Here is a 23,263-nt window from a genome sequence, read left to right as displayed (position 1 = left end):
TCTCAGGGTGGCCTCCAACTCACAATAATCCGCCTACCTCTGCCTCCTGGGTGCTGGGATTAGAGGCATGTGCCACCACGCCCAACTCCATAAACCACTTTTTAAAAGGCCATTCGGTTTGTTTTCCAGTGGTTACACAGAACCAAGCTAACCCTCAAAAGTAGAGCTATCAATGGCTCTCCAGCAGATCTCCCCATGCAAAATCCCAAGCCTGAGGCACTGGAAATCATTGTCAAGTGGCTGATGTCAGCTTGGGCTCTCTGCTTCTAAGAGGAGAAAGGGAGGGAAAAAAATCCACATTGCATTAAAAAATGTGCCAGTGGATGCAGTAATTTGCAAAACACATAAAAAAAAAAACCTATTCATTGTTTTCAATTTTTTGTTCATTTTTATTTATTTGAGAGTGACAGAGAAAGAGAGGGAAAGAGACAGATAGAAACACAGAGAGAGAATGGGCGCGCCAGGGCTTCCAGCCACTGCAAACGAACTCCAGACACGTGTGCCCCCTTGTGCATCTGGCTAACGTGGGTCCTGGGGAGTCCAGCCTCGAACCTAGTCCTTAGGCTTCACAGGCAAGCGCTTAACCACTAAGCCATCTCTCCAGCCCCAACCTATTCTTTTTTTTTTTAATTTTTATTTATTTATTTATTTGAGAGCGACAGACACAGAGAGAAAGACAGATAGAGGGAGAGAGAGAGACTGGGCACACCAGGGCTTCCAGCCTCTGCAAACGAACTCCAGACGCGTGCGCCCCCTTGTGCATCTGGCTAACGTGGGTCCTGGGGAACCAAGCCTCGAACCGGGGTCCTTAGGCTTCACAGGCAAGCGCTTAACCGCTAAGCCATCTCTCCAGCCCCCAACCTATTCATTTTTAATTCTTCTGTAAACTCTGTGATAATTTCAAGCAGGATAAACCTCTTTGACACCACGAACATCCCAGGGACTCTTCAAAGGGCTCTCAAGGTAACTCATGAGCAACAGCACACATGTTCAAAGATCCCACAGTTCCTTGTAACCTACTACCGACCACCACGGGCAGGTGGGAAGCCATTTTGTTTGCCTACTGGCATGCTTACCTATTTAATTGCCAAAAAAGGACAAAATGCCAGCAGGATCTAGCCCCTGTACGTGTGCCCTGGTGACCTAGTTTAATAAAATCTGGCCTCGCATCAAGCAGACCACAGGCTTAATTCCTCACTGCAGAGACTAGACAGCAGTATGGAGCAGGGAAAGCAGTACCGGAAGCTTGCGCTGTCTGTGTGCCATTTCCAAAGGGACAGCCCAGAAGCCTACGCGGTCGCTACCATCTGAACAGAACCTCCCATGAGACATTTACTGACTATCTCTTCTTCCCCCCCCCCACCAACCAGCCATTTCCTAATATTCCAGACCCTGGATCTATAGATGTATATATCCAAATAAGTTTGGAATTTCTTCTCCTGTGTTTGCAGCCTAAGGAAAAAGACTCATTAGAAGAAAAAAGAATGATGAACCATGCCCTCCCTAAAACAATGCACTTTGAGACCCTGGGATGTCTCACATTTTCCCAAGGTTCATTTTAAAACTTTTTTGTTTATTTTTATTTATTTATTTGAGAGCGACAGACAGAGAAAGGCAGATAGAGAGAGAGAGAGAGAGAATGGGGGCGCTAGTGCTTCCAGCCACTGCATATGAACTCCAGACGCGTGCACCCCCTTGTGCATCTGGCTAACGTGGGTCCTGGTGAATGAGCCTCGAACCGGGGTCCTTAGGCTTCACAGGCAAGCGCTTAACCACTAAGCTATCTCTCCAGCCCCCAAGGGTCATTTTTAAAGCAGAAAATGAGATCCACATCCACTGATGGCTTTCTCCTCATGCTCCTCATCTGAGGTTATTTGCATCCTATTTGACACTTAGATATATTCAGAATCACGGGAGCTTCAGCAGAAGGGAAAAAAAAAAAAACCATAGCTTTTAAAACTCTCCAAAGGCACCAGGAAAAACACTGTCTCCAGCCACCGCCCACACCTCATTACATGGTGCACATCTATTTGCAGATTCCCTGGGCCTGGTTCAGCTGGTATCCTCTAACAATGGAATCGTCTGCTCAATTCCAAAGCAGCTGTGAGGGGTGAGATGGGCTAGTCTGAAGTGTATAGGATGGGAAATAAAATTTTAAAAACTGATGTAGACAAGGGGCTGGTCCAGGGTCCAATGCTATGGAGCAAAGCCTCAAGGTGTATGTGAGCCCCAGAGCCCTATGTCAGCACCTGCCCATAAGTGCTTTAAGAAACAAGTGAAGGGGCTGGAGAGATGGCTTAGGGGTTAAGGCGCTTGCCTGCAAAGTCTTAAGGGCCCAGGTTTGATTCCCAGGTACCCATGTATGCCAGATGTGGGTGGTACATGTGTCTGGAGTTCAACTACAATGGCTAGAGGCTTGGGCATGCCAATTTATTCTCTCTCTCTCTTTCATAAATAAAAAGCCAGTCTATGAGCCAGGCATGGTGGCGCATGCCTTTAATCCCAGTACTCGGGAGGCAGAGGTAGGAGAATCGCTATGAGTTCGAGGCCACCCTGAGACTACATAGTAAATTCCAGGACAGCCTGAGGTAGAGTAAAACCCTACCTCGAAAAACCAAAAAAAAAAAAAAAAAGCCAGTCAATGAATGGACTGGGGAAATGGCTTAGCAGTTACAGCATTGGCCTACGAAGCCTAAGGACCTGGGTTTGATTCCCCAGGACCCACATAAGCCAGATGCACAAGAGAGCACATGTGTCTGGAATTCATATATAGTGGCTAGAGGCCCTGGCATGCCCATTCTCTTTCTCTCTCATAAACAAATAAATATTTTTTTTAAGCCAGTCTGTTGGGCTTGCCTCAAAAAAAAAAAAAAAAATTCTTAGCTCAATATCAGATCAGCTCCACAACATCTTCACGTCCTTACTCTTGACACAACATCCTAGGGACAAAGAAAACCCAGACATGATCACAATGCCCACCGAGTGAACAGACGGCAAAGCAGTGACTGGGAGAGGAAGGAGATGAACATCAGCTTTCTTTATCGTGTTTTCCTTCTCCCTTCTTTCCCTACAACTCATACAAAGAAAACTATGAATTGATAAGGCATTGTTGTTTACATGCTACCACTGCAGGACACACACACACAAAAAAAATCAAGCTGGAAGCTTCCTCTCCGTTGTCTGATTTTCATAGTCCTGGAAGGTACTATGCAGACTTCAGGGAGAGAAAAGCCATCAACAGTCTTGCTCAGCTGTGGGCTCAGACAACTTGTACTCACTGGTAGTGGGGCGACTGTTATAACCAATGACGTCCCAATTAGATTTGAGGCCTGCTCCACAGGAAAGAAATCACATCTGATCCTGTAAACCTGGTCAAAAGCCCACAGCTGGGGAAGTCATAGGCCCCGATAGGCAAGCTACTGCAGTTGTTTTGCTAAATGGACATGATGTGCCTGTCAAAATATCTTTTAAATATTTGTTTATATCCATAGATTACTGCTGCTGTTATGTCTGGTCAATTGTGTACTAAGCAAATGTGTTATGCTTAAGGAGAGCTAGTCACACGGGCATCTCAATTATTTTTTTACATTTTTATATATTTAAGAGAAAATGGGCATGCCAAGGCCTCTTGCCACTGCAAACACACTCCACATACATGCACCGCTCTGTGTATCTGACTTTAGGTAGATACTGGGGAAGCAAACCTGGGCCGGTAGGCTTTGCAAGCAAGAGTTGTTAACCTCTGTGCCATTTCCCCCTGGCCCTTAATCATCTTTAAAGTTGTTTGTAGCTCTCTTAAACCTTGGATGCATTGATGATATATAATGTGATATCTATATTACAATTTTCTAGTATATGGCAATACAATGTCTCATTCTAAAAGTCAGTATAGCTCAGTATTTATGTCCATCAGATGGAAATAAAATGTCATATGGGCCGGGCGTGGTGGCGCATGCCTTTAATCCCAGCACTCGGGAGGCAGAGGTAGGAGGATTGCCGTGAGTTCGAGGCCACCCTGAGACTACATAGTGAGTTTCAGGTCAGCCTGGGCTAGAGTGAGACCCTACGTCTAAAAACCAAAAAGAAAAAAGAAAATGTCATATGGAAGGAATACCTCTGTCTAATTGTCATATTGGCTGGTAGCAGTCCAGAAAAGCATTGCTCAAGTATTTTATACTTTCTGTGGTCATGGATGTTCATTGAAGTTTCTACTCTTAGTTGACATTGTTTATGGGGCATCGATATCCCTTTCCCATAACCTGGCCTTGTTCACTTGACTTTTCTTTTTTTTAATTTATTTATTTATTTATTTATTTTTTTTTTTGTAGGCCTGGCCGGCCTAGAACCAAATGCAAAGAACATGCGAACCTAGAACTTTCAGTGACCCTGTCTCCGCCTGCTCACTGCTGGGGCTGTGACGCCATGCTGGCTTCTCTTGCTAACCAGTAGCAAAGCACATCGCCTACTCAAAGCCCCCACACTGGCGCATTTTCTTGCCCCATTTCTGTCAACTGATGCAACTACAGTAGCAACATAACCTTTTGTCATCGTAGAAGATTAATTACCACAAGGAAGAGATGTCTATTATACGCACACACTCTGCACATTTAAAAAATCATTAAGCAAACATGATGGCTGAACTTGAGTTTCTTGCGGTCTAAGTAGACCCCCTCACGTTGCCTAACAAGACAAAAATGAAATAAGCCTCCATATGAGAACTCATTTCCAGCGACTTATTCTATTAATAAGATCACTTACAAAGAACAACCGCCAGCTATTTACTGCGAATACACCGGAGAGTGTGAAGCTGCCAGTGAAATAATAAATCAAATACGAGTGTGCACAAGCTCACCCCGACCCACACACGCGTCACTGTCGCTGGAGACAATAAGGCCCTAGTGGATGAACCTGCTGTGTGGAAACCCGGGAAGGAAAAAGACACGGGAAACTGGGAAGAGGGAAGAATCCTGAAAGCACAGGCAGTCATTCAGCCTGACACTTGTCACTCGGAAATAGAGTGTGCTCAGAAGGGGGTACTTGACACCATACGGTAGTCAGAACTTAAAGAAACTTGGGCTGGAGAGATGGCGTAGCGGTTAAGCGCTTGCCTGTGAAGCCTAAGGACCCCGGTTCGAGGCTCGGTTCCCCAGGTCCCACGTTAGCCAGATGCACAAGGGGGCGCATGTGTCTGGAGTTCGTTTGCAGAGGCTGGAAGCCCTGGCACGCCCATTCTCTCTCTTTCTCTCTGTGTCTGTCGCTCTCAAATAAATAAATAAATAAAATTTTTTTAAAAAAAAAAAAAGAAACTTGCTCACTCTAAAAAGCTTGCCAGCTTTTCCATGAAGTTTAGGATTTGAGGCCGACTTAATCTTATTTTCTGATTAATCCCCAATGGATTACATGTCTGTAAATGCCTTTCTATCTTAATCCTTGGAGTAGTTAATGATCTGAAAACTGATTCTCAAATACACCGCAGAAACGAAGCAACTTAAGAGGGATGCATGGCTTCTGTCAGAGAAAGACTGCGTCTAACACATGAGCACGCATGTCCCTTTCATTGGATTTGTCGTAAAGTATACCAAACTTACATTCTGCAATGTTATTTCCTTTTATTTTTTTTAAATTATTTATTTATTTATTTGAGAGCGACAGACACAGAGAGAAAGACAGATAGAGGGAGAGAGAGAATGGGCGCGCCAGGGCTTCCAGCCTCTGCAAACGAACTCCAGACGTGTGCGCCCCCTTGTGCATCTGGCTAACGTGGGATCTGGGGAACCGAGCCTCGAACCGGGGTCCTTAGGCTTCACAGGCAAGCGCTTAACCGCTAAGCCATCTCTCCAGCCCATTATTTCCTTTTAATTCAGGAAAAAACATTAAGTCAAAGGAACTATGAGTCCTACCATTTAGGCAATATTAATTAGGTCTTTAAGAAAAGTTTACTTAAAAAAAAAATCTCAGCATAAAAAGATACATTTGTAGGCCAGGCGTGGTGGCGCATGTCTTTAATCCCAGCACTCGGGAGGCAGAGGTGGGAGAATCGCCGTGAGCTCAAGGCCAGCCTGAGACCACATAGTGAATCTCGGGTCAGGCTGGGCTAGAGTGAGACCCTACCTCGGGAAAAAAAAAAAAAAAAAAAAAAAGATACATTTTTATCTAAATTATCCAACAGACAGATTATCTGTTAATTAATAGAAGGAAAAAAAAAACAAGATTTCCTTACAAACCCTACTGACATAGACAGCTCAGAAATCCTACTATTCTTGTGTTGAGACACAAAACTGCCACACTCGTGTATGTTTCACCTACAAAAAGAGCAAGTTCACGATTTTTCCAAACAAGACAAGAGACGAGATTAGAAAAATTGGTTATGACAAAAAAAAAAAAAAAAAGAATTATTGGACCTGGAGACTTGTCACTGACTACAGTTATCAGGCTTGGGGCTACAGAGTTTGATGTCTGCCCTATTTGTTTTAAATCTTTTTTTAATTTATTTTTATTGTTGACAAATTCTGTAATTATAGACAATAAACCATGATAATTCCCTCCCCCCCCAAAAAAAGAAAAATTGGTTATGAAACATTTTCAACATGCATTCATCTTCCACATAGTGTCACTGGTTTGCATAGTGTAACTGCTGCCGTTCTAGTTATCACTTAATGACAAAAAAACAACAAGCAAATTCTTCCTAAATCTGCGAAAACCTCTGTAAGCTCCCATTTCAATTCTTTCTTTCCATCCAGTCCCATCTTACTGGCAATGTGCTCTCACCTTCCTCCTGGCAATGTACAAGAATTTTCCAAGACCAAAACGTGACAAAAAGAGCAGATGTGGGCTTCAAGAATGTCGTACCGGTTAAGGCGCCTGCCCTGCAAAGCCAGATGACCCAGGCTCGATTTCCCATGTAAAGCCAGGTACACAGGGACACACGCATCTGGAGTTTGTTTGTAGCAGCTGGAGGCCCAGGTGCACCCATTTTCAGTCTGTTTCTCTCTCCTCTGCCCCAACCCCTCCCTCTCTCTTCTATCTCTCTGTGCTTACAAATAAATAAAAATATTTTTTAGAGCAGATGTGAGGGGCTTGAGAGATGGTTTAGCAGTTCAGGCATTTGCCTGCAAAGGCAAAGGACCCAGGTTCAATTCCCCAGGAACCACATAAGCCAGATGCACAAGGTGGCGCGTGCGTCTGGAGTTCCTTTCTAGTGGCTGAAGGCCCTGGCGGGCCCTTTCTCGTGCTCTATCTATCTGCCTCTTTCTCTCTCAAATAAATTAAATAAATAAATTTTTTTTAAAAACCTGCTTTTAAAAAGTAAAAACAAAAAGCAGATGTGAGCTGGAAGGAAGATGGGGGAGAAGTGTGGCAATCTTCCTGAAGGTACAGAATTCAGAATGGAGCAGACCCGAGACAGACACAGGCAGAGATGCAAAAGAGACAGAAGGAAGGGCTGACCCTGGGCCAGCATCACGTGGTGGGTAGCCCACCCACACAGTTCACTGAGGAAATTAAGCAGGTCCAAGGCCAAGGCCAAGCGGAATGAAAGGAATGTTTGCTCCTGTCTGATACTATACTAACACCCCATCTACCTTGAGGCCCACCCCAACCCTCGCCCCACCACCAGTGAAATTCATAGCACACGCGGAACTCAATGAGACAGAAGAAAAGCCATGAGAGTTCCCAGGTACCAAAAGTTTACCCGGGTTTTCTTCCCAGAAGGAGCAGGAAAGGGTTTAAACAATTTCCCCCACCAGGAGACCTTTATAAATTAGCAGCTTACCACAAGCGCTTTTGTTTGGTTTGATTTTGTTTGCATATAAGAGCATCCATCAGCAAAATTAACACGGTAATTGGTTTTGAGTACCATTTCCCTATATTCCCACCTGCATTTTCCAAGTGATATGTATGTAAGGATAAAATATTGATAGAGAGATACAGAGATGATAGAGATATATAATGAAGCTGGGCATGGTGGCACATGTCTAATCCCAGCACTAAGGAGGCTGAGGCAGGAGGATCACTGTGAGTTTGAGGCCACCCTAAGAATACAGAATGAATTCCAGGTCAGTTTGGGCTAGAATGAGACTCTATCTCGAGAAACAAAACAACCAACCAAATCTTTGTGTGTATGTGTGTGTGTGTGTGTGTGTGTGTGAAATGTAAAGCAGTGATGCAGCCTAAGTTGACAAGTTATGGGAACCCCTGAGATTCTTTCATATACAATCAGAATTGTAAGAGAGCGTAAGACCTTGAAGGAAATGCAAACAGGGTGACATTCAGAGGCCCTCTGCATTGTCCTAATAGTGGCTTCCCCCGCCAAACAGTGATACCATGATCTACTCTGAAACATGGCAACATTGAAGGTAAATGTACCCACGACAGCAACAGCTGAATGATCGACAGCGCTAATAATCAGAGAACTCGCCCCAGTTCCTCAGCAACCCACTCCCATCCCTGCCGCAAGAGAACCTAACTCCCGACCTTCCGCCAGTCTCGGCCTTTTGTCTCACTCTCCTTCCAAGATGGAGCCCAACCGAAGCATCCCCTGCATGAAGCCCATTTTGCCCACCTCAGCCCAGCCCAGGTAAGACTGACCCTTTCTTTCTTTCACTGGGTTCTGCAGTCATAGGGACAATAAAACAGCGCTACACCTCTCTCCAGGATTTCATATGTCTAACCACAGAAACATGCCATGACTTTTTTTTTTTTAGAAAAAATGCAAGTGTTTTAAGAATAAATAAATGCAGTGCTAGGGACAAAGTCAGAATTGCAATCTGGATCCACACGAAGTCCAGCATGCCCTGTGGTGTTTCTGCAAGCCTGTACTCAGGCTCTTCTCTAAGAGCCATTCTGGGGCTGGAGAGATGGCTTAGCGGTTAAGCGCTTGCCTGTGAAGCCTAAGGACCCCGGTTCAAGGCTCGGTTCCCCAGGTCCCACGTTAGCCAGATGCACAAGGGGGCGCACGCGTCTGGAGTTCGTTTGCAGAGGCTGGAAGCCCTGGCGCGCCCATTCTCTCTCTCTCCCTCTATCTGTCTTTCTCTCTGTGTCTGTCGCTCTCAAATAAATAAATAAAAAATGAACAACAACAAAAAAAAATTAAAAACCATTCTGTCACCAGTGCTGCAGAACTCACTTAGATGGCTGCTACACGCTTGAAGGGCAGATAGTCAGCACCGAGATGTGCTTTTACTATCATAAAATACAACATTTGCCTGTGAAGCCTATGGATCCAGGTTCGATTCTCCAGGTCCCATATAAAAGCCTCATGTATTTGTGACTAAGCCCTATGCTCAGCGTCCAACTGCTAAGCCTCTGGGAGGTAAACCCTTGTTGGAGGGGTGTCACTGGGGACAGACCTTGAGGTTTATTAGTCCAGTCCTACTGGGTGTTCAATCACTCTTGCGCTAACTCCCAGCTGATGTGACAAGATGTGATGCCAGCCTCTGCTCTGCCGTGCCATGACGAAACATCCCCTGGAGACCGTCAGCCGAAGTAAGCACTTTCCTTCCATACGCCACTTTCAGTTTGGTGTTTTGTCCCAGCAAATGAGATGGCAACTGATACAGATGATTTACATTAGATAATTGGACAGAACTACTCTTCAAAGCACAGCCAGCCTTATTAAAAATTCTATCAGCAGCGGGAGGGATGGCTTAGAGGTTAAGGCATTTGCCTGCAAAGCCAAAGGACCCAGGTTCAATTCCCCAGGACCCACGTTAGCCAGATGAACAAGGGGGCGCACGCGTCTGAAGTTCATTTGCAGTGGCTGAAGGCCATGGCACGCTCATTCTCTCTCTCTCTCTCTCTCTCTCTCTCTCTCTCTCTCTCTCTCTCCCCCTCTTTCTCTGCCAAATAAATAAATAAAAATAAAATATTTTTAAAATATTCTGTTAGTATAATGTTCAGCATAATTTAACTTTTCCTAACAGCACAGCGGCATGAGGATCAAAGACCGCCCTGAACTGACGCACAGGACATGCCGGCTTTGGCCCTGCACTGAAAGCGCACGGACGCTGCCTTCGGAGGTCTATGCATGCATTGGGCTGAGACTCCACCCTGGCTGTGGGCGCTTCACAAGTAAGTAGCTCTGATCTCAACATTTTACTGAATTCTGAAACAACAAGATGGAATGGAAAAGCAGAAGAAAGCTAGGGTTGGGGCAGAGCCCTTGCCTCGGGCACAAAATTTCAATACTCCGTGTTGTGGGTGGGTTGTGCTTTGCCACCCAAGGGCTCCCACGTCTGTCCAGGCTCGGTCCTCAGTTCCTCAGAGTGGTGACTGTGAGCGGGTGCAGCCTTCATGCCATGGGGCTTTGTGGAAACGGGTCAGGTGACAAGGTGCTGCCCTCCCAAGCTGTCCTCATGAGACTACAGCTGGTTCCTGCAAGAGTGACCTGTCCCTTCTCCCTTCTCTAGCTTCTGTCTAACACCACATGAGGTCTCTGAGTGCAGTCAGTCTCACCACTGTGATTCTGTCTACTTCATCACTTCATCTCACACTGAATCCACCGGGCCACTCAAACTTGGACTTGCAGCCTCCAAAATTACAGCGAAATAGGATTCTTTTCTCTGCAGAGTATCCACACCAAGATATTTTGTTAAAGCCACATTAAATTAATTCAGTCATCAAGATAAAATTTTAAACAAAAGCCTCAGCATGGTGGCGCATGTCTTTAATCCCAGCACTCGGGAGACAGAGGTAGGAGGATCGCTGTGAGTTCAAGGCTACTCTGAGACTACAAAGTGAATTCCTGGTCAGCCTGGGCTAGAGCAAAACCTTACCTTGAAAGTCCCCCCCCCCCCGCAAAAAAAAATTTAAAACGTGAATTTTACCAGACCTTCAAGGAAGAGCTAACACCATTGCTTCTTAAGCTTTTCCAGGAAATAGAAAAAGAAGGAATTCTACCAAATTCCTCCTATGAAGCCAGCATCACCCTGATACCAAAACCAGGTAAAGATAGAACAAAAAAAGAAAATTACAGACCAATCTCCCTCGTGAACATAGATGCAAAATTCTCAACAAAATATTGGCAAACGGAATACAAGAATAGATCAGAAAGATCATTCACCCTGACCAAGTAGGCTTTATCCCAGAGATGCAGGGATGGTTCAATATACGCAAATCTATAAACGTAATATATTATATAAATGGGTTGAAGGACAAAAATCACATGATCATCTCATTAGATGCAGAGAAAGCATTCGACAAAATCCAACATCCCTTCATGATAAAAGTCCTACAGAGACTGGGAATAGAAGGGACATATCTCAATATAATAAAAGCTATTTATGACAAGCCTACAGCCAACATATTACTAAATGGGGAAAAACTGGAAGCTTTTCCACTAAAATCAGGAATAAGACAAGGGTGTCCACTGTCCCCATTTTTATTTAATATAGTTCTGGAAGTCTTAGCCATAGCAATAAGGCAAGAGACACACATAAAAGGGATACAAATTGGAAAGGAAGAGATCAAGTTATCATTATTTGCAGATGACATGATTCTATACATAAAGGACCCTAAAGACTCTACTAGCAAACTGTTAGAGCTGATCAAAACCTACAGCCATGTAGCAGGATACAAAATAAATACACAGAAATCAGTAGCCTTCATATATGCTAACAACAGATTATACTAAGTGAGGTAACCCAGGCCCAGAAAGCCAAGTGCCACATGTTCTCCCTCATATGTGGATCCTAGCTACAGATGATTAGACTTCTGCATGAGAAGGAAAATGATGTGAAATTTACACATCATTAAACTCACCATTTGGGGGTTATTTGGGAGGAGAGTTTTTGTTGTGGTGGTGGTTGTTTGGTTTTGAGAAGAGGTCTTGCAAGGTTTCCCAGAATTGTGGGCTCAAGCAATCCTTCAGCCTTAACCCACTGAGTAGCTGGGACCACAGGCACATACCACCATGCCTGGAAATTTCACCATTACAAACAGCTAAGTCAATAAGTTTTTCCAAATTGTGGAACAATCACCACTAGCAGATTCCAGAACATTTATATTGCCTCCCAAAAATATCACTAGCAGGAACGCCACAATCCTTCCTGTGCCCAGCTACTGACAATTACTAATCTACTTTGCTCTATGAATTTGCCTTCTCTGAATATTTCATATGCATGGAATACTACAATAAGCTTTCTTTTGTGTCTGACTTCTTTGACTTAAGCTCACTTCTGAACAGAGACACTAGCTCTAACTTATTGCAACATGTTGGGTTGTCATCACAATTGTAATCCTAAACTCTAGCAGAAATTTTCCAGTATGAAGTTTGGGGATGATAATCATGTAGTTATACTGAAATAACTTCATGAGTCCAACAAACACGAATTATCTCAGTACAAAAGTCACTGGTAGCTATCATTTGAATTACGACAATGTTTATTTTAAAAATATTTTTATTTATTTTATTTGAGAGACAGAAAGAAAGGCAGAGAGAGAATAAGTATGGGCGGTCCAAAACCCCCTGCCCCTGCAAATGAAAACCAGATCCATACTCCCCTTTGTGCATCTGGATTTATGTGGGTATTGGAGAATCGAACCTGGGCTATCAGGGCTTGAAGCAAGTGCCTTTAACCACCTACAATGTGTATTTTTCAAAACAATACTTGCGAGAGCATTTAGGAAATCAAATGTAAGGTCTGGCACACCCCCCATGGGAACTTCTTACAACACTATTAGAGAATGCATTAGGTTTAGAAATATCAATTTCCAACTAAAATTATCCTGCCATATGATTTTGCTTCTCAAATTGACTTCCTCTAAAAATAAACTTATTTAATAATAAGAATTAGGAACAAAACAATGTTTCTAGCTTAGTATGTGGTAAAATTCCAACCTGAGAAACAATTATTCATGTGTAGGGAAAGATTACCTATGTCGAGAAGCTATTTTGAGTGACTAATTTCAAACAGCTTAGTACAAAGACAATTAACTCTAGATGGTTTGAGATCACTTTTCCTATGCTGCCATGTAGCAGAGAGCACTCATATCACATTTTTATATTATTACTCTGCAGCAGCCATCTGGTGGAATGTGGAGACTTAATTTCCCTATTAACTGTTCATTATTTGCTCCATTATTTGATTATCATTTTTTGTAACCCATGAGTCTGTACTCCATCCTGTCTCCTCCATGCGTCTGAAAAGCATCACTGTCAATACTAACCTGTATCCTACAGTCCTAATAGAAGTTAATGCACTACGCTGGCTTTCTGGGTCTACCAGTAAGTCAAACTCCCAGACATCAGTATCAGCCTTTCATCAGTACAACCACGTACACTGCTGCCTTACTTACTTACAGTGATGGTGTGTGAACACTGTCCAGAAACGGAACCCACTGTCTCAGTGGGCCCAGAAGTACATAACGGGTACAAGACTAGGAAGGAGAGGTATTACGGGGTCATACAACCTACCCTCTTCACGACAAGGGACATTCATTTGTCTAAAAGACAATCTTGCCAAAAGAGAAAAATCTCTCTACACATTGATCTGACTGGCTCATTTCCTTCCATCTATTATGATCACAAAACCTAATCATTGGTTTATTCATTTTTATCTATTCACTTACCTAATTCTTTATGTGGTACTTGTTTAGCAGATGATGCGATTGTCTATGTAGGAAATAAACAAGTAAAACTCCAGGAGGGTTAGTGTGGGTAAGCGTTTGACAAGTGCTCATTAACGTCATGGCATTCCAACATAAAATAAGTATTATTTCATATGACACATATAAGCCAATGCGTTACATGACAGCCTATGCACAAAAGCTAAAGAAAAATTTCAAAAAGCCAGGAATGGGCTGGAGAGATGGCTCAGCAGTTAAGGCACTTGCCTGCAAAGCCTGAGGGCCCATGTTCGACTCTCCAGATCCCATGTGATCCAGATGCACAAGGTGATACAAGCGTGCAAGGTCACGCATGCACACAAGGTGACACACGTCTGGAGTTTAAATGCAGTGGCTGGAGGCCCTGGTGCACCAACACTCCCTCTCTCTCTCTCTCTCTCCATATATATATATATGTACACTACATATATATATATATATACATATATGTACACTACATATATATGTACATATATATATATATATATATATATACACTACATATATATAGTACAAAACAAAATTTTTCCAAGCCAGAAGTACTCATAAATACCCTGACATTCCAAACATGGCGGGACACTGAAGGAAATTTACAAAGCAAGAGGCCACAGGAAGATCTGTGAGGCAAGGAAGAGACCAGCACCTGACAGGATTCAGAATCGGCAGAGAAACAAGTCTCCGGGCAGGTCCATGAGGGTCAACTGAGGTAGGAAGACCCACCTGAGTGTTGGTGGCGGCACTCGGCCGCATGGCGGTCCTAGACTGTGTGGAGAAGGGACGGAATGCTCTGACTCCTGACACAATGTGACTAGCCACGCCTTCCCTAGCATCATGGGCTGTACCCCCAAACTGTTAGCAGAAACAAACCATTCTTCAAGGTGCTTTTTGTCAGGTGTTTTGTCACAGCAACAAGAAAAGCGACTAAGGCTGGGCATGGCGACACACTGCCTTTAATCCAAGCACTCAGGAGGCTGAGGCAGGAGGATCACTTGTGAATTCAAGACCAGCCTGGAGCTACAGAGGGAGGTCCAGGTTAGCCTGAGCTAGAGCAAGACTCTTACTTTGAAAAGACCGAAGGAATGGGGAGAAAGACAGGTAACTAATGCAGAATGTGAAAACAGCCATGGTGGGGAAGCAACTGCTTTCGATTCGGCTAACTGATCCCCTCAGTGGTACGGGACCCATAGCTGGAGCTGGGAGACAAGTCAGAACCATATCCAAACATAAGCCTGCTCTCCATTATCAAGCTACCATCAATCATGGGCTACAAGAGGGCCTACACCTATTAAATTCTCTATTTAAAAAAGTAAGGGTTATCTCATTTGTCTGGTGCTAACTTACTCTCCATTGGAAAACCTGCTTCTCTTTTTCAGATAGACATAGATCCTAAGGAGAGAGTCACCCCCATCATACATCAAAAGGGCCCCGGCTGAAACAGAATAACTGGCGAATCAAGCAAGAGTGCTGCTTTCTTGGTGAACCGGGTACCAGCACAAGGGTGAAAGAGATCAACACAGAGAAAAGTCAACTCCTACCAAATCAGAGAGCCAGAGACCCAGAGGCCCCCAACACCTCATCAGAGAAGCAGACCAAAAATGAACCCAACATGGCTCAGGGAAATTTTGCGGAAGAGGGAGCAGAAAGAATGTCAGAGCCACCCATAACTACCAATAACTGGGGGCTAACCCCAGAATGCACGACCCATATACCTCAACAAGGAGGGGCTAAGGGGGAGGCGGTAGGTCACGGATGAGCCTAATAAGGGTACCAAACTGACTATTCGCTGAGTACAAAACTAATTAATAAAAAAAATACAAAATTTAAAAAAAAAAAAGAAAATGTCTGCAAGTTAGTGTCTTGGAAAAAGGAGACAGCTACCTGCCCCACGCATCCAGAAAGGATATAACTGAAAACTGCACTGCTCCTGGCTACTGCTCCCGGTGGCCTCTTGACCTTCCACCCTGAGGGATCGATGGAGGTCTGGGGCCATGTCCACACGTACGTATCTCGTCATGAGACACGGGAAGCCACCGGAGAGCCCAGAGCCCTTAGTCCTCCACTGAGCACTTTCTCGTCCGCAAGCCCATGAGCCAGGGTTGCCTTTGTGGCAAAGGTTCTCTGGATCATTTTCATTCCAAAAGATGCTCTGGGTTCAGGATGTTGAGACACTCCCCAAGGAAGAGTATTCCAGTTCCCACTGCCAGCACCCTTCCTCCACCATAGTCCTTTGTCCTAGGGTGAGTACAGAGATCCAGGTTGGAAATAGAACGTGCTTCCTGCTTGCTTCCTGGGACTGCATGTAAAGACGTGCCACCTCCTTCCCTACTTCTGCAGTGGTCCAGGCTGGATTCCTGATGCTCCGAGAAGCTCTTGGTCCCATGTACTTCCCAGCCACCAAATGCCCTAAGAGCTACACCATCACTCAGTGACACAGTCTTGGGTGAGGGGTGCGGGGTTACTGTAAACTGAAAAAATAAATAAATGCTAGCAAGGGCTCGTGGGATGATGAGGTTGAGAATGCCGTGGTGCTGCCACTGACCATGCTGCAGGACTCCCTCCTCACAGCTGCCAGCTGCCTGTGCTTGGAGCCCTGCTTTGGCTGCTCCCCAGAGGGCCGCCACCCTATGGCTCGCTGTTCCTTACCTCTGAGGCTCACTTCTATGCCCACCCTGCTGGAAAGAGCAATTCTCTACACCAAACTCTGTCTCTCCTAACTGACTCAATTTTGTTTTTCTTCCCAGTAGGACCTTTCCTACGAGATCTATCAGAATTTTATGTAAGCTCAACTGATTCTTTTTTTAATTTTTTTTAATTTTTTTTAAATTTTTTATTTTTGTAATTTGAGAGCGATAGAGAGAGAGAGAGAATGGGCGCGCCAGGGCCTTCAGCCACTGCAAACAAACTCCAGACGCGTGCACCCCCTTGTGCATCTGTCTAACGTGGGTCCTGGGGAATCAAGCCTCGAACCGGGGTCCTTAAGCTTCACAGGCAAGCGCTTAACCGCTAAGCCATCTCTCCAGCCCTCTTTTTTTAAAAAATATTTTATTTATTTATTTATTTGTTTGTTTGTTTGGCAGAGAGAGGTAGATAGAGAGAAAGAGAGAATGGGTGCACCAGGGCCTTAAGCCACTGCAAATGAACTCCAGATGCATGAGCCCCCTTGTGCATCTGGCTTACGTGGGCCCTAGGGAATGGAACCAGGATCCTTAGGCTTCAAAGGCAAACGCCTTAGCCGCTAAGCCATTTCACCATCCCTCAACTGATTCTTTCTATCATTGCAAATTGCTCAGGGACACAATTATATTTTTTTTATCTGATTTGTTCGCTGTTCTATGCCTAACACCTACCAACAGTGCTTGGCAGATACAGACACTCAAAATTACTTGTTGGCTGGTGTGATGGTTCATCTCTCTGGTTGTCTACCGTGACAGGATCTCGAATCACCATGGAAAACAACTCTCTGGGGATCTCTGTGAGGGATGTCTGTCTAGATTCGGTTAGCTGAAGTGGGAGGACTCGTCCTAACAGTGCTCCCTGGGCTGAATGAAAAGGGACAGCATGCTGAGCAGCAGTGCTCACCGCTCTCTGCTTCCCCTCTGTGGACTGAGTGTGACCAGCTGCCTTCCCGGCCACGATGCGCTGCAACCTCAAACTATAGGCAGAAATAAGCCCTTCCTTTCTTTAAGTTGTTTTTGGTTGGCTGCTCTTGTCACAGCTACAAGGAAGTAATAATATAGACAGTGAGAGAAAACCAAAAGCTACACTCTAAGGGGCTGTAACGTCAGATTTTACCCAGTCTTGCCAGAAAGAATCTTCAGTATAAAACCGAGCTCAATTCCCATCCCAGTGGGCAAAGGCGAGAATGCAGAGGGGAGAATGACTGGGGCCTCAAGCAGGGACAAGGAAGTAGAAAAGGGGGTCGAGGTCAACGTCCCCATGATAAGGTACCTGTGTCTGCAGGCTGGCATTGCCAAGGTTAGGCCCTGTCCGCCCTCAGGGGCTGGAGAAAGAACTCTATCCTCCCTTCCTGCTGAGCATGTTTTAAAAGGAATGGCTTCGGGTCCTTGAGAAAGACTCTTCTCGAGAAGTAATTGTAGAAAATACTCACCAGGGCTGGAGAAATGGCTTAGCGGTTAAGCACTTGCCTGTGAAGCCTAAGGACCCCGGTTCGAGGCTCACTTCCTCCAGGACCCATGTTAGTCAGATGCACAAGGGGGCGCATGTGTCTGGAGTTCATCTGCACTGGCTGGAGGCCCTGGCACGCCCATTCTCTCTCTCTCTCTCTCTCTCTCTCTCTCTCTCTCTCTCTCTCTATCTGCCTCTTTCTCTCTCTGTCTGTCACTCTCAAATAAATAAATAAAAAATAATAAACAAAAAAAAAGAAAATACCAAAGGGACAGAGAAAGGATTTATAATGTTAATGTTTTGTTGTTGTTGTTGTTGCCATTTTTTGTAAATAAATGCTCTAAGAAAATGTAATCAAGGGACTATTGCCTGATATTGATTAGAACAAATTCTTTGCTCTTCCAAGCATTAACTCATTCCAGGAACATGCCTTTGACTGCTAGAAATAATATTAGAGCATTTCTAAGTCCCACAGTTGGGGGGATGGGGAACAAAGTGAATGGGAATGGAGCAAAATCGCTTGTGTTAGAAGTGCGATTTTTACAGACCAAAGCCAAGGTAGAGACAAGAATAACATTCATGAGGGGTGTCTGGTGGGTTTAGGGAAAGGAAGCACCTTTGTACACAGGCAATCAGTGCAGGGTGGGTGATGATGATGGTGCGTGGAGTTTGTGCACTGGCGGGAAGGGCCGGGACTGCAAGATCTGAAGACATTCGAATTCAGATACAAAGTAGAATTCATGTTAGAGAAAAGGAAAATTAGGCTTTGCAACAACCCCCTCTCAGACTTGTCCGAAGCCTTTCACTTGCTCACAAGAACATGCATCAGAAAGGCCTGATGGGTCACCTCCCAGCCCATACTGACCTGTTTCAGGTCTTGGCAGATATTTTTGGGTCTGCTTGCTCGCTACTTAAAATATCCTAAGGAACTTATACACAAAGGTCTCCTACAAAGCCAGTGCCCTATGTTCCTATTTATTTTATTAATTTTATTCATTTTATTAATGAAACATCTTTTAAAAAATAACTTATTTAGGGCTGGAGAGATGGCTTAGCTGTTAAGGCGCTTGCCTGCAGAGCCTAAGGACTTGTGTTCAAATCTCCAGGACCCACGTAGCCAGACACAGAGATGCAAGCATGCAATGCTGCACATGTGCACAAGGGGGCGCATGTGTCTGGAGTTCATTTGCAGCAGGCTGAAGTTCCTGCTATGCCCATATTCTCTCTCTCTCTTTCTCTCTCTCTCAAAATAAAAATGAAAAAAAAAATTATTTATTTATTTATTTGAGGGAGAGAGAGAGAATGGGCATGCCAGGGTCTCCAGCCACTGCAAACAAACTCCACATTCATGCACCACCTTGTGCATCTAGCTTAAACAAATACCGGTGACTCCAACAAGAGTCCTAAGGCAGGCAAGCGCCTTAACCACTGAGCCGTCTCTCTAGCTCCATAAAGCATCTTTACATGGTTTGTTTTTTGTTGTCGTTGTTTTTTTCTTTTTTTTTTTTTTTTTTTTCCTTTCCTTCCCCCCTGGCAGCCTGCTTCTGAGATGGGGAACTTTTAGCCCACTTTCCTCTCATCCCTATCCCAACTCTGATTTTCACCACCTTTAAAGCTCACACTCAAATCCAAAAGGAAGTCTTCCTCCTGAGAGATGTCAAGACATGGACCCCCATGCTCCAGGAAATCACCTGATTTCAGGGGTTTCACTGAGCCCTGGGTCTAAGCATCCTGCATTTTCCCAGCAGGGTCAACTACAACATTGACCCATTTTTTTTTCTTATTTTTCCCTAAGAAAACAAAAATTAAGAAAAAGTTATGTTGTAAATTAGCATTTAAATGTAACTTAGAAAGTAGGTGCAGGTTGGGCTGGAGAGATGGCTTAGCGGTTAAGCGCTTGCCTGTGAAGCCTAAGGACCCTGGTTCGAGGCTCGGTTCCCCAGGTCCCACGTTAGCCAGATGCACAAGGGGGCGCACGCACCTGGAATTCGTTTGCAGAGGCTGGAAGCCCTGGCGCGCCCATTCTCTCTCTCTCCCTCTACCTGTCTTTCTCTCTGTGTCTGTAGCTCTCAAATAAATAAATAAATAAATAAATAAATAAATAAATAAATAAATAAAAGAAAGTAGGTGCAGGTTGAAGACCTGCGGACTTTTAGGAGCTAGGGGGATCAAGGGTGGAACTAGCTTCTTCCCATCTTAAAAGAATCCAAAACTCCATGTGCAAACTTAGGTGTGACCACAGGAACTCACTGCTGCTGCCGCTTTAGAGGGTTCCCAGAAGAATCCTAGGTAAGGGGCCAGAAGCTGACCGGTCATTAGCACGGCAGCTCTGCTGGAAGATATAACGGACTGGAGCTGCAGAGCAATTTTTACCACAGCTCTCAGATCTCTAGAAAATCGCTAAGCCTAACAGTCTTGTATTACATCAACCCTCCAGACTCTATTCTTATCTCCCGTTAACAAACCACCATGCTGCTGCTGTTCCCCCTAATTTGGCATCAGCAATTCATTATAAATCTCCCCTCCCTCCCTCCCTCCCTCCCTCCCTCTTTCTCTCTCTCTCAATCTCGTGTGTGCGTGTGTGTGTGTGCGTGTGTGTGTGTGTCCTCCCGATTTTGGCTTCAGCAGCCTAATTCCCTGCCAATTATGTAATAGCCAAAACAGGGAGTTTAATGGAATACCAAACGCACAGTTGTAATTCTTACATAAGCTTTCAGACCATAAGACCTGCTCCCAGGTGTGGAAATGTGGAATTACATAAGATAGCAACCAGCTTTCCTTCTGACCTTAAAAACAATAAAAGGCTTTTTGCATTTAATTAACTAGTTCACACTCTAGCGGCATTAAAAAAAAATTAATGTGGAAGGAAAAAAATGACCTTTAATAAAACTTGATGGTTATATCACGCAAACACATAGGAATGAACACTCAGACATGGAACCGTCACGGCTCCCTCCACACCGTGCCCAGCAGCCCCAGGACTCCCTACGTATGGATTCTCCAGGGAACTGAAGGTCTCATAAACACCAACGATTCTTTGCAGGAAAAAATAGCCAAGAGCTTTATTTAGACAGAAGAGAAAAGTGCACAGGCTAAAACTTACTGACATACATCCTTTCCAACACCAAGTTTTGCTTCCCAGTGCCTGACTTACCTCAAGCCAACGTAGCCACACCTTAGGCTACAAAGTGACAAATTAAATGGAGCAATGTTTTCCAATGGATCTCGCCTCTGGCTACGCATGAGAATCCCCCAGAAAGCTATACACACAACCACCACCAAGACAGCGCCCTGAACCAATTATGTGGGGGAGGCAAAGAGGGAAAGCCTAGACATCAGTCTATCTGACGCTTTCTACTTTTGTCATCTTGAAAAAAAATCTCTATAAATGTGAGTAGAGGTTGGGGTGATGGGAGGAGGGAAGGGGGGAGACAGATCTTTAATAACTGACGACTCATAATTAGTCAGTTACCATCTGATAGTAAAATAAAATCACCTAACAGTTTAAAAGCCAGAAAGGATATCTGTGGGATCTATTTTTAATCACTTCTCATGTTTATTCAAAGAATTCTCACCAGTTTCCATCATAGCCCTCATAAAACCTGTTTTCTGTTTTATGGCTTTAAATTTTATCTAATGAATTCTTTTTAAAGGCTCTGCGCCTTCTTAAAACGGCATCTCAAGCTACGCCGTGCTGGTCTCCAAGGAAAGTTTGGGGTTAAAGCGGAAATCACGGCTCGGACTTCTGCGCTCTACACGGATGCTCCGGTACACACTCATAACTTTACCAATGCGCAGATACATACATTTTTTTTTTTAAGGACTTAGATAACAGAGAGCACAGACGCCTTCGGCACGCTGCCAAGTACACTTCTCTCCGTGTTTGTATTTCAAATAGAATGGTAGTAACATCACTGGTGTGCCTGCAATTCCTTCTGCGCACAGGCTCAGAATGAAAAAAAAAAATTAAAAAAAAAAAAAGAAAGATAGAAAGAAAATGGATGTAGCAAAAACACCCCGCTTCGCTGCTTTACCATTGTAAAGCTCCAAGGAAATAACACATTCGTACTAAATTAAGACACGGACCAAATTATCCCAAACTGGGGGTGGATGGTGGGGGGTGTGGGGGGAAATGCTCGCTCTAAACTAACCCATCACCTCCTGTCTGAAACAGCGTGCTCAGCCTGGCAAGCCGCGAAGGTGCCCATAGAGCTTGGGGTTGGGGTGGGGGGGGGTGCTGGGGGTAGAGATGTGGGCAGGAAAGAGCAGGTGCCCCCGAGGACAGGAAAGCCCTCCAACGCCAACGGGTCGCTGCCCAGCGCCCAGCCTGCCGCTGCCTAACTCCGCACCTGTGCGGGGGACGCGCGCCGGACCGCGCCCAGAACGCTCGCTCACCTGGGTCCCCGAGAGATGCGCCAGCGGCCACCGCCGTCCTCCGAGAGGGACTCGCGTCATCCCTTCATCCCGGGCCAGGATCCACCGGCTCCCTCGCTCCTCTTCCGCCGCAGCTGGAGTTTTGGATGGTTTTTTAATTTCCCTCCCACCGGAGGGTCTGACCGGTCTTCGGGCAAGAAAGGGGGGAGGGGGTGTGGGTGGGACCCACAAAGTTGCCGGTGGCGCAGGTGGCGGGTCCCGGGCACCTGGGGACGCTCGCGCCACCGTCACCCCCGCCGCCCACGCGCCCCGCGCTCGCCTCGGCGCAGGCACCGCCCAGCCTCAGCCGGGGTGGGGGGGGGGTTCGGAGATCGGGGACCCCCACACACACCCCACCCCCTTTCCACGCGCGGCCACGACGTCCCCTGGAGCTCACACACACACACACACACACACACACACCCGCCGCCGCCGCCGCCGCTTCGCCGGACAAAGAGCGAAGCCTCGGGGCCGCACCGGGCCGCCCAGTCCCCAGCCCGCGCAGGACCGCGGTGACAGCGGCCCGGCGGCCAGCGGGACCCGCGGGAGGGCAGGGAGAGGAGGGGAGGGAAGGGGGCGGGAGGGCGGCGCGGGGCGGCCCAGGCGCGCACCCCCTCCCGGCCGCCCGGAGACGCACACGCCGAGCCCCGGGGCGCCTCCTCCCGGCCGGAGCCCCGCGCCGCCGCCGCAGACAGAGCGCGGGCCGCCGGGGAGACGCGCGCCCTCTGCCGGCCGCCGCGCGCCTCGCCTGCGCGCGCTGACCTGCTCTGAGCATCCTGCTCCCGCAGCATCCCTGCTCCCGCAGCATCCCTGCTCCCCCAGCATCCTTGCTCCCGCAGCATCCCTGCTCCCGCAGCATCCCTGCTCCCGCAGCATCCCTGCTCCCCCAGCATCCCTGCTCCCCTATCATCTCTGCTCCCCCAGCATCCCTGCTCCCCCAGCATCCCGGCTCCCCCAGCATCCCTGCTCCCCCAGCATCCGCATCCCTAGGCCCCAGAGAAAGGAAAAGGTAGGACCACTTTTCCCACCTGCCCGGGGCCTGTTCTCCTCCCGGGACTGTAAAGGGACCCGCTTCGATTTGGATGCTGCAAGGAAATACAGGGGTCCATCCTAGGGAAGAACT

The 23,263-nt window shown here is 46.0% G+C and overlaps 1 protein-coding gene across 12 annotated transcripts in view; it reads right to left on the bottom strand.

The window, feature by feature from the left end:
* The window catches only part of Mtus2 (microtubule associated scaffold protein 2), a 532,186-nt gene extending 509,819 nt beyond the window's left edge, over nucleotides 1-22,367 (bottom strand). For all 12 annotated transcript variants that reach the window (XM_045154627.1, XM_045154628.1, XM_045154631.1 and 9 more), the window contains exon 1: nucleotides 22,123-22,367. The gene's annotated coding sequence lies outside the window, so the exon portion shown is untranslated. The remainder of the gene's footprint in view (nucleotides 1-22,122) is intronic.
* Between the last annotated feature and the right edge of the window lie 896 nt (nucleotides 22,368-23,263).

Source organism: Jaculus jaculus, chromosome 7 (assembly GCF_020740685.1).
Source record: "Jaculus jaculus isolate mJacJac1 chromosome 7, mJacJac1.mat.Y.cur, whole genome shotgun sequence".
Classification (NCBI taxonomy): Eukaryota; Metazoa; Chordata; class Mammalia; order Rodentia; family Dipodidae; genus Jaculus; species Jaculus jaculus.
The sequence above is the reverse complement of the archived record's forward strand: the minus strand, read 5'-3'. Positions and strand labels throughout refer to the sequence as shown.